Genomic DNA, 12035 nt, shown 5'->3' with positions numbered 1-12035 from the left:
AGGTGTGAACAATTTGCTTTTCCATATGTTGAATAATTGGACATCGTATACTAATTGGTTTAGTAAAAACGCATAGAAGAACGATGTTTTAAAAGCCTCTGTATGGGAAAACTTTTTTTACTGCGCAAAAATGTCCACTATGACCCACCATGTTTCTGCACACGTAGCATTGCTGAAATCACTAAATTTTCAAACTCGTCATTCGCTCGTGGTTTGCTAAATATTCTAGATGTATTGCATGTAGGCATTGCTTTTCAAATAATTTGAAAGTGCCGTCTAATTTATGTATTTCCCAATCTAGTAAGGTATGGGTATTAATGCAAACCGTGAAAATCATCATTTTATGGAGTGTTTGGGTATAATGGCATTTTCTTTCCCCTTACAAAATAGGTATACAACCCATCATCATTTTGCGCACGGAGTTAAAGGTTTGTTTACAGTGTGGAGAGAACAAATTGGTTCAATTAGATTTTGTCTGCGGTGAACGAAATCATTTCCTAATTCAGCGCTGTGAAAAGAAATTTCTATATATATATACTATATATACTACATTTCAATGTTGTACGTAGTTGTTGACGGTGAACTTGCTTAAGTCATCGACAGATCCCCTTTTAGGATTTATATAAATATAAAGGTGGGACAAATTGTTCGAATAAGGCAAGCCATCACGGACGAAGTTGACCAGGAGGTATCAAACAAACAGCAAACGGAATTCCCAGTAGCAATGAAGGTAGAGTCTTTGCCTGATGATATGGTCGCTCCTATTGAAGAGATAGTAGATTTTACACCGATGGAACAAGTGAAACATCCCCACTCAATGGTATTCTATTCATATTTTATAGTTTTGGACCTAGCTTGTCCTCAGGTATCGCCTTGGTTTGGCTACGTTTTGCTGCGTATAGTGTACGTTTTAGACATGTAAAAACGCTTAAGCAGGTTCAGAGGTACACAGGCAACGTAGGCTGGAACTATCTTCCCGGGTCGAACGTAGGTACCCAAGAGCTGCCACTGGTAGTTTGGGGCGTATATGACCTCGTATTTTATATGTATAACATGCAAATGATGACAAATGGTTGGTTTCTTACAAACTATATATATATTAAATATATTCATATAATACATCTAATTATATATATCTAATCAAACAAAGGGATTAAAACTTTACACTTTTCATACGTTTGTCGTAAAGGCCAAACGTAAGGTGTCTGTCAGCAGACGATGTTCACAGACCATTAAAACACCCCTTTGAAAAGGATCTATATAAGACCTGATTTTATTCATTAGTGACTATTGAAAATGGAGACACAGAGTATATATACCTTTACAGTTTCCCCCATCCGTTACTGCCGCCTTGGAGAAACAGGAACTCATTGGTAATCTGCGCGATTAGTTTAATCGTGATGTCTGCTCCACCATTCAGATTCATACGACGAATCCTAAGAAAACGGAACGTGAACACGTAGCGTTTCTAATCATATAAAAATATCCGTTTTTAGCAGACAAACTTGTTTCTGGAACAGTAAGTTTACAAGCCTATCTCATGTACGTATAATACGCTAGTTAGTTAGCACCCTAGGTCATTTCGTAATGCTCACAGGCCTGAATAAATCCTCTACATACCCTCCTTCAAAACCGTCGCGTATTTTTGTATAGTATACAGTATAAAAAGACATGACTCTTCAACGGAAGATGCCAAATGACCTATTATATATATATTAAAATGATTTTATTGCAGGCTTCATGGGAACAAGCAAACAAAAATAGATTTAAAAACCAACGAAGAAAGAAGAGACGTAGGAGTACTGTGACAATCCAAGGGGTATTTACCCTTTATACGTAATGCACTTACATAAAATCGCCATGTTCCGTGAGCTCTTGTTCGAACCGTTATCTTGTTTTCCTTCTTTTTTATCCTAAGTGGAATTTCACTATACTTCGGTTTTAGCATCACTCACATTCACACTTGCTCACTTAATTCAAATAGGAAAGTGACTCCAAACGAATGGCCGGGTCGTCTAAACTGTCGGTGTTGTCGGAAGCAACTGAAGGCGAGACGGCAGAAACCTGCAGGGAACATGTGGTAGCGATAAAGAAGGAAATTGGCAATAGTCGAAACAAAAACGTAGACCTGAGTAAAGAATTAATGGAGGTCACTTTCCCTTCCAGGAGGCACGAAATCCTTCGTACGCCTAAAACTCTTGAGAACGTCTTGGAAGAGTATCCGGCACTGACACTTGTGTCCGAGGTAAACTACTAATAGCTATCTTCAGTTTTCTCATTTTAAATTTCGGATCTTTGCCACACAGAAATTGTGTGCACGACGCCCGTCTTTAGCATCATTGTGGTAGCATGGTTGGTGATGCTTATACCCAAAGGTAAAAATTCCATTGGAGTGTTTTTGCCTAGTCTAAAAACCCTATAACCAACTATGTTATTCACCGCTTGTTACCTCTATATGTAGCATTCAAGCTCCGATTTTTGTTGCAAGTGGTTGAAATATATGATGTAGATATTCTTGTTTTTACTTCAGCTGAAAGCAGAGTTTCACAGGATAATGGGGATGACTGGAACAAAAAAAAATGGTCAAAACGTTCGAAACTGAAATCTAGGCAAAGTTGCTCAACCTAGTTCAAAAGAAAAAGGTTATTTCCGGGGTGAAAAAAAGTAAGAATGAAATGGTAGAAGCTATCACTGATGATCCTGAAAAAAAGTCAGGTAATGAAACTTTTTGCATTAAACACATATTTATACATCAAATGTGGTACAACAACTGCCTAAATAGACAAAAGAACACTTCTTGACGTTTTGACCCAAGGGGATTTGTCAGGAAGGTTAGTATGAAAACAAATAAGGAAGAACACGTGGTTTGTATGGGGCACAAATTTATGCATCCGGTTTTGTTCCGTTATACTTGACACATACTGATTTATACTGTTTCTAATACCCTAATATTCTAATGCACTAATTTCTACTAATAAATCAATGCCTTAAGATAACTTACTTTTGTGTAGACATCGAAGAGGATGGATCTGTCTTGTTGCTTCAACTGTTCTTCAACGAGACCTTGACCTCCTAAATAGTCAGACGATTCGCGAATCGAACTCGACTTCTTAACATAACTCCATTTTGAAGTTGAAATTTTTCGCTTGGTTTTCTTTTCAATTGTGATATGTCGAGGGAATCTGCTTCGGTTTTATTTTACAATTGAAAAGAAAATTGAGCGAAATATTCCATTCCATCGAAGATTTCCACCTCCACCAATATAGTGAAAAACCACCTTAATAATACCGAATCCACAAACCATATATTATATTAATATATATTATATATATATATTATATATATATATATATATATATATATATATATTATATATATATATATATTTATTATTATATATATATATATATATAATATTATATATATATATATATATATTATATATATATATTATATTATATATATATATATTATATATTATATATATATATATATGTATATATATCGCAAACTCTACGAAAAAGTTGTGAGTGCGGCCTCCACGCGAGGTGATGTGCGCAGAAGTGTGTTATTCCAATATAGCTTATACACAGCAAAAAATCATTTTCTTATCGAGAAAATATATCTTATCTTAAGAATTTTTTTCTTATGTAAAGAAAATTTTTCTTAAACCGAGAATTTTTTTTCTAACTCTAGGATATAAAATCTCGTTTAGAAAGTAATTTCTTAAAATAAGAAAGTCGTCAAGCCACAGATTTACAGATTTTAAGACAAGAAATTATATTCTTATGAATTAGAAATTTTTTTCTTATACTGAGAAAATGATTTCTTGATATAAGAAAGATTATCTTAACTTCTGAAATTCTCAATATGAGAAAATTAATCTTAAGTAATATCCCAAATATTTCTTAAAATAGGAAAGCTTGCCTTATCTGAATCTCGTTTCAAGAAAATAATTTCTTGGAATGAGAAAGATTATCTTAACTTCTGAAATTCTTAATATGAGAAAATTAATCTTGAGTAATATCCCAAATATTTCTTAAAATAGGAAAGCTTGCCTTATATCTGAGTCTCGTTTCAAGAAAATAATTTCTTGGAATAAGAAGATAATAAGAAAACCAGAACTTAATGGGGTATAGTAAAAAAATATATATACAATAGAATTATTGTTATTTACCATGAACGAATGTCCGCCTCCCTTCATAGATTATATTTAGCTAAGTCTTATGTACAAACAATTTTTACAATATAGAAGCTCTTTAGAAACAAATTTCATCATGAGAGAAATGTGTCACATTTAGCCTTTCAATAGGTGTGCTTGGTTATTGAACTAAAAACACCACCTTAATTCGCTACCCATGTACAATAATATTTGATATACTAAAAGTAAGATTTACAATGCAAAAGTCAAAGATTGATATTTTAAATTTTAATTATCATGTAAAGGAGCATGGATTGCAACATAACGTCGTTTGCGCGACATATCGCGCGTGATCACGCGATCAACGAGAGAGCGCTAAAGGCATTGTGGGAAAGAAGCGCGTCCTTTTCAAATTTTCGTCGCTGTTGTGTAACGTGTCTTCACTGATCGCCGATATTTTATCGATTTTTTTCAATTCATACGTTTAATATGGATCAAGAAACGACAAGTTTGCTCGAACAAATCGCTAGAGTGGTCAAAGAATGCGAGCAGATATTGGAAGGTATTAATTTTGTTGAGTATTGCTACAATTTAATAGTATTTAACCGAACGTACTCTATTAAATTCGTTACGAACTAAACTCAAAATTCTGCTACTAGTAAAATGATTATCATTTTACGAATAGTAAATATCGCACGCTTAAGACTGACTTATAATTAGCTTAATCGTATTTTAGTATGTTGTTATTTGTGTTTTTATACTCAGATGCTGTTACATGTAAACGTTTATAATTTATCAGATATTTGTGCTGTGTGACCTGGGGTCTGGTATCTAGACTCTTCTCTCCCACACATATTGCAATTGAAAAGTGGTACACCCTGGTAAATATTTCAATTTTTTATAGGAACTGGCATTGTAGAAGATGAAGAAAGATATAGATATACTCTATTTTACTGGAAATGGAAATGAAAACAAGCCTTTGAAAGTAAGACTATTTTTAAGATGCATGTTTTTTACCATTGTAATGTTAACTAAAACATTAATTATTTTTTATTGCCCTGATTTTTAATGCATTATAAAGAAATACTTTTTCTCTTGTTGCATGGTATTTGACAAACTATATGATTATGGCCTACATTGCAATCAACCTATATGTTGCCAGATTTTTGCCAGTTAGATTGTTGTTAGATATGTTGCAAGTTTTGAAATTATATAAATTAAAATTCTATTTGTCACAAATCACAATAATATCAATAGCATAACCATCTCCCAAACATCCAGAAGGCTTGTCGTAACATGATACATCTCCTAAAGAAGATTTCTGTGATATTTCCTGACAAAAGTCCTCAAAATTTAGGGTAATTAGTTAGTCCATGAATTAACTGCATGTAAATCTATACAGAGGTATTAAGCAATATAACTTGTATAAATACTCACAAATGGCTTTCAGGCATAATTTATAATGTGAACTTAAATTGTTAATATGAGCATTCATTTTGTTTGTACTTTATATATAGGTCGACAGTGAAGATCCAAAGCATTTTGGGGAAAATTAGTTCGAAATCTTCCAATCATCCTGATTGACCAGGAAGGTATTTACATTGTTATTGAAAAACATATTTTGATATGGGCAGTAGTTGAAAAGATAGCTGATGCAGTTGTTGCCTTCCTGGCTTCATTCTATTTGTTGGACATTGACTATCCAAAACATCATGAAATAGAATTGCCAGTCCTGCAAGTTATAATTTTCAAAGACTCTCAAGTGCCACAGGACATCAGTTTAGCTTGTATAAGCATGTTAATGTCATATAAAGAAGTATGTTGAACTTTTGTTAAGTAAATTATTGATGTATATTATTACTCATATTATAAAAGCATATATTAATAGGATTTTCAGCTATTTTTAATGGTCAAAATTGTCTCATTTGAAGTTATTTATTCTCAAAACAAGGATGTTTTTCTTGAAATAAATTTTTTTTCTTATATGTAAAAAGTATTTTCTTATTTCAGGTGTAATTTTATCTAACTTAGACATTATAATTTCTTATGAAAGATGTTTTCTTAAAACAAGAAAATAGGTTTTGAGAAAAATTTTCTCATTCTGAAAAAAATTCTTGCTGAGAAAATATTTCTTGCTATTCTCCCACTTTCTTAAAACAAGAATATTTTTCTTAATATAAGTAAATATTTCTCAAATTAAGTTAATTTTTCTTAAAAAATAGTTACTATATTTCTTGTTTTAAGATTATTTTTCTCCAAAATTTCTTGTTTTAAGAAAACATTTTTTTCTTAGAACAAGAAAATATTTTCTTGATATGTTTTCTTAGCGAGAAATTATTTCTTGCTATTCTCCCATGAAAATTTTTCTCATTTCAAGATAAAATATCTTGAAATGAGTTTTTTTTTCTCAAAATAAGAAAGCGACTTTTTGCTGTGTACACGTGGAATGACTTGCGTGGGAGGGCTGAGGGCCCACGCTATACATAATTATAAATACACACTAAGGATTTGCGAGGAAAATATTTTATTACTCAAATTACACATGTTACAACATTGAAAATATTTCTTTTAATACCATGAGGCATTTTCATTTTAAAAGTTGCTTTTTTAAATATTCTTTGTACGCTTTGAGATGACTGTTCTCGTGACTTTTAAACTGTTCTCTTGTCGTTTTAACAGCGTACTTAATGGTAGACGGCTTGGTAACGGAGACAATAAAACTTGACACGAGTGGGTCATTTTGGTATGAGTTTCTTTTTCCAACGAGATAGCTGGTTTAGGATACTTAGAACATATCACCGTCGTCGTCATCATCATCTCTGCCTTTGTTTTCCTTCACATCTTCACATCGTTTAAAAGCTTCTTAATAAGAAACTTTCTTTTATCAACGGCAGCTTCTATTGCTTCTTATTGGTCAAAATCATCATTTGTAGTAAACGCATCTTTTGTGTGCATTATTTTCTTATGTACCGGATCTTTCTTTAGTTGTCTCATCCACAAAAGGCGCTCTAAATAGATATTTTCTAATTCTTTCTGGAGTCTAGGCATCGCATTGAAGTAAGCTTTCTTTTTAGAAGAGTGCTCATCGAAACCACTGTTTATAAGGCTTTCTTTCATTTCCTCGAAAGCTGGGTTACTTCTTTGTCATGCTTCTTCTATTAACGGTATCCAGGGATCCATTTCTTCTTCACATTCTGAGTCCGTTGTCGTCGTTGTCGTAATATTCGGGGGTTAGGATGCCCATGCAGTCAGCAATCGGGCCATCGGGCTTAATAGTGTCATATAAGGCCATATAAGGCCCAAACGAGCCTATGAGCACATGCTCATGATTGCTCATGAGCAGAGGCTCATCCGCTCAAAGAGATATTTCAGGCCCAAACTCCTCAAAGGGAGGAAAAAGGGGGTTTGGCGAATGCGAAAATGTGTGCATTTTTAGAGCGAAATATATGTTAGTGTTATGGACAACGCGATGCTTGGAGCATAAATTAAGACACGGATTAACGCTTGTAACAATGTAATTAAGTATAACAATTTTACAAATATTTTAAACATATTGTCCGGGCACTACATTGTTTTCTTGTCTAGATGGTTTGACTTTGTCTTGCGTAAGCAAGAGTTTGCGTTGACAAGCCCGGACTTGTCCGGGTTAGGACGCTTAGTCATGCAGCAATCGGGCCATCGGGCCTAATAGTGCCATATAAGGCCATATAGGGACCAAACGGGCTAATAAAATACCTGACCAACGAAAAAACGAGCCAATTATTATTAGGAATTTGTTGAGCAATCTTCTAAATATGGGTCGCATGCGTAGGAACTGTCCTGTGTTTACCTGTGGTAGTACAAATTTAGGAAGGTTAGCAATCGTCGACCAAGTACACGGCATGGGCACAGAGGAACGCAAGAGATGGTTAAAGTGGAGTAAGAAAGGAATATGTGTACCTCGACAGTGTAAAGAACCAAAGGAATTCGATATGGAGGAGCATCTGGAAAATTTATTCGAGCGCCAAGAAGACATAGAGAGAAACTTTAATGTTTATTTAAGCACTGAAACCAAGAGCCTCTATCTCGGGGGAAACGAAGAAAGTACATAAGGGATGGCTAACATTTTAGTTTGTGTGCATGTACTGGAGTAAGAAAAAGTACCGTTGAGCAGATGAGCACATGCTCATAACTACACATGAGCAGACATCTGGTCATAAAACTGCGTTGCTGCTCGATAACAAGGCATTTACACACTTGTAGTGCTAAGGCGATGAGCTGCCAATTTTGTGGAAGATATTTCAGCCGCAGTTACAATCAGCGCAGACAAGAACGGGAGTATTGACTACTACGAGAACAAGGAAGAAAAATGGCTCAAACAGACTCGGACAGTCAAGAAAGTGATTTCCAAGATGATGTCTCGACCACTTCCACTCAGCAATCTGGAAGTTCGACGACAACGGACTCAGAATGTGAAGAAGAAATGGATCCCTGGATACCGTTAATAGAAGAAGCATAACATAGAAGTAACACAGCATTCGAGGAAATGAAAGAAAGCCTTATAAACAGTGGTTTCGTTGAGCACTCTGCTAAAAAGAAAGCTTACTTCAATGCCATGCCTAGACTCCAGAAAGAATTAGAAAATATCTATTTAGAGCGCCTTTTGTGGATGAGACAACTAAAGAAAGATCCGGTACCTAAGAAAATAATGCACACAAAAGATGCGTTGATTACAAATGATGATTTTGACCAAGAAGAAGCAATAGAAGCTGCCGTTGATAAAAGAAAGTTTCTTATTAAAAGGCTTTTAAACGATGTGAAGATGTGAAGATGTGAAGGAAAACAAAGGCAGAGATGATGATGACGACGACGATGATAGTTCTAAGTATCCTGAACCAGCTATCTCGTTGGAAAAAGAAACTAATACCAAAATGACCCACTCGTGTCAGGTTTTATTGTCTCTTTTACCAAGCCGTCTAGGCTTAAGTACACGGTTAAAACGGAGCTTTTGGAAGAACGCGATTGTATCATCAAGGAACAAAAGGTTGAAAGGGTCTTAATTTCGAGTGCTATTATACACAATTCAAATTCAAGCCAGGAACAGTGGATGGAAAAATGAGTCAACCATACGTTCTCAGTGGCAAGAGCATTGCACCGGCATCGCAAAAGCGTAGGTTCGATTCTTGCCATGATCTGTCCTGAAACACCACACGAGTCAGAACACGAGTGAACACGAATGAACACCAGTGAACACGAGTCAGAACACGTGTCAAGAAATATGAACACGAGTGAACACGAGTTAAAAAATCATCAGCACGAATGAACACGGGGACAGGGTAGGTGGATAGGTAGTTAGGTAGGTAAAACTTTATTTAAAAACCAAGAAACATGCTAGCCCCATCAACTCTAGGCTGGTTTCCATGAGGGGCGTGTTTAAATATTAAGACAGTAATAAGAATACAGTATAACAATTACACTCAGACAGTTTCACACACAGGTAAGTAGGACTCATTTCAGTGTCCAACAACAATTGATTTAAACAAACGAGCGACTCAGCTGATTTTGCTTCGTTTGTGAGCCGATTCCAAAGCATAGCGCGGCTATATTTGAAACTTTATTGAGGTATTCTCGATTCGGCCTTGGGAGTCTATTTCTCTTCTCATGAAAGACTCCCGAAGAGCCGGCGCAGTATGGTAATTAAGTATCTTGTACATTAATACTGACTTAAAACCCTCGCTGCACGAAACTGAACTTTTTGCAACTAAATTGAAATCTCTGAGCAGCTTGCCACAAGTATCCAAAAGGGCGAGCAGCAATCGAAGTAGGGCAGAACAAGACTTTTTCAGGGGAACAGGGAACATTGGAATGGGAGAACCGGGAGACAGGGGAATTCCCCTCAGGATCTCACCAAATCCTTTTTTAGCAAATGTTTTCTTTTAAATTGAGTAAAATATTCGCGAAACATTACCTTAATATATGACACGTTCTTTATGTAAATTCTAATGGGAATTCCAGATTCACATGCACACGCCTTTATTTTGGACAATTTATTCCAATAGTTATTTCAAGGTTAAATTTCTCCTATAATATTTTATACAATTACTCGATGAGGCTAGCATAATATTTAACAATTATTGAATGGAGTTGAACACAATATGAAAATATTATCAGCCGGTGAGCTAGTGCACGTAAGTGACAAGGTATTATTATCTCACGTATTGCCAGGTTTTGACGTCATGTACAAAAATATCATTATGAAACAAGAGATAAGTGAACAAATTAAGTACACGTGATTGATATTTTTATATTTGTATAATTATGACCAAAGTGGAATTGATCAAAGACCCACAAGTTTACTTTGTCTATTTAACTTCAGATGAAATCAATGTTCTCAACGTAATTTCGTGAGTGATTTCAATGAGAATCTCACTGCGCCAAACTCTTAAACGAACGTGGTCATTACTGCTTTCACCACAGCTTACGCTCGCCTCAAACTCTACGATGTTCTGGATCAACTTCAAGAAAGAGCGTTGTATTACGACACTGATTCGGTGATCTTCGTTAGTAAACCTGGTGATCCATAGCCCCCTACAGGTCCGTACCTCGGCGAACTGACGGATGAGTTAAGAAGACTATATCACCACATGTACATTTATCTCGGACCAAAGAATTACTGTTACCGCACAAATTCGAACAAAGTTGAGACAAAGATACGAGGTATATCACGTTGAATTGCACCGCTAGGAAAAACGTTAACCTTGAAGTGATTCGTGCTTTGGTATACCTTCATGCAAAATGTATGTCGCAGGGCGGGTATCCGTAGATATCCCATTCAAAATTACTCGCAACACCAAAACAAAGGACATAGAAACCAAACGCATGAAAAAGGACTATCGTATTGTTTATCTAACCATTTGGCAGGCGTGCATAAACTTTCCTCTACGCAAAGGCAACCTTATCTTATCTGTGTAAAAAGTGCACCTTTGGACTAGGAAATAATTTTAACCGAATTTTATAAACTAATTGTTAGTATGACATAAATCATCTTGCAAATTATTTCAAACCTCATTGTCAACATGTACTCTATACGGTTAACTACACATCCGTTTGGCCTCTTAAGTACCAAGTCGAAAAAAACTAAATTTGTGAAAAAACGTTTGAGCTATGCAGATGTCATGATAGATAAACCTCCAGAAAATATTGTTTATTTTTATTCTGAATATCAGGAAACATTTGGAGAAATTCAAAATTTAGTGCCTATAGAATAAAACTTATTCAAGGCATACCTGACGATATACTGCGTAGACAGTATTAATCCTGAAACACGCAATTTATATGTTATTGATGATATTATGATGGGTGTAAAGGACGAAGTAATTTCAAAATTATTTACGAAAAAATCGCACCATGGCAATTTCAGCGTAATTTATATCGTGCAAAATTTGGTTCAACATATAAAAGAACACCACCGAACCATTTCCTTAAATGAAAGTTATTTGTGTCTGACCAAAAACGTTCGCGATGCTAGTCAAATCATACACTCAGCCAAGCAGATGTATCCCAGTCAAATGAAATTCTTTCAACAAGCTTTTCAATTAGCAACGAAAGAAGCCTATTCATACTTATTTGTTGATTTGACACCGACGTGTTCTGATAAAATTCGATTACGATCCGGTATCTTTCCACCAGATACTCATCATGTCTATCAACCAAGAGTATAAACGTAGGATGTGCTTGTGGACCTGGCTCATTTGACCATGTCTGCTTGCATGAAAAGGAACTCCGAACTTCTGAAAGTATTAGCCAAGTGTAAACCCGAACTGAGAAAAGCTATTTTAAAAGCAAACGAAAACGATCTACTGGAAGCTATAAGACAGTGTATTTTGAACGTCTGGTTTGATACAATTAAACTGAA

At 35.2% G+C, this 12035-nt stretch overlaps 1 long non-coding RNA gene across 1 annotated transcript; it reads left to right on the top strand.

The window, feature by feature from the left end:
* Positions 1-4362: 4362 nt before the first annotated feature.
* On the top strand, positions 4363-6202 carry LOC114538203. Its single transcript, XR_003688692.1, has 3 exons — positions 4363-4703; positions 5046-5126; positions 5659-6202. It is a non-coding gene; the product is annotated as an uncharacterized LOC114538203 (long non-coding RNA).
* The last annotated feature ends 5833 nt before the right edge of the window (positions 6203-12035 follow it).

This window comes from Dendronephthya gigantea, unplaced genomic scaffold, assembly GCF_004324835.1.
Source record: "Dendronephthya gigantea isolate DGI-Jeju-01 unplaced genomic scaffold, DenGig_1.0 000177F, whole genome shotgun sequence".
Classification (NCBI taxonomy): domain Eukaryota; kingdom Metazoa; phylum Cnidaria; class Anthozoa; order Malacalcyonacea; family Nephtheidae; genus Dendronephthya; species Dendronephthya gigantea.
The sequence above is the reverse complement of the archived record's forward strand: the minus strand, read 5'-3'. Positions and strand labels throughout refer to the sequence as shown.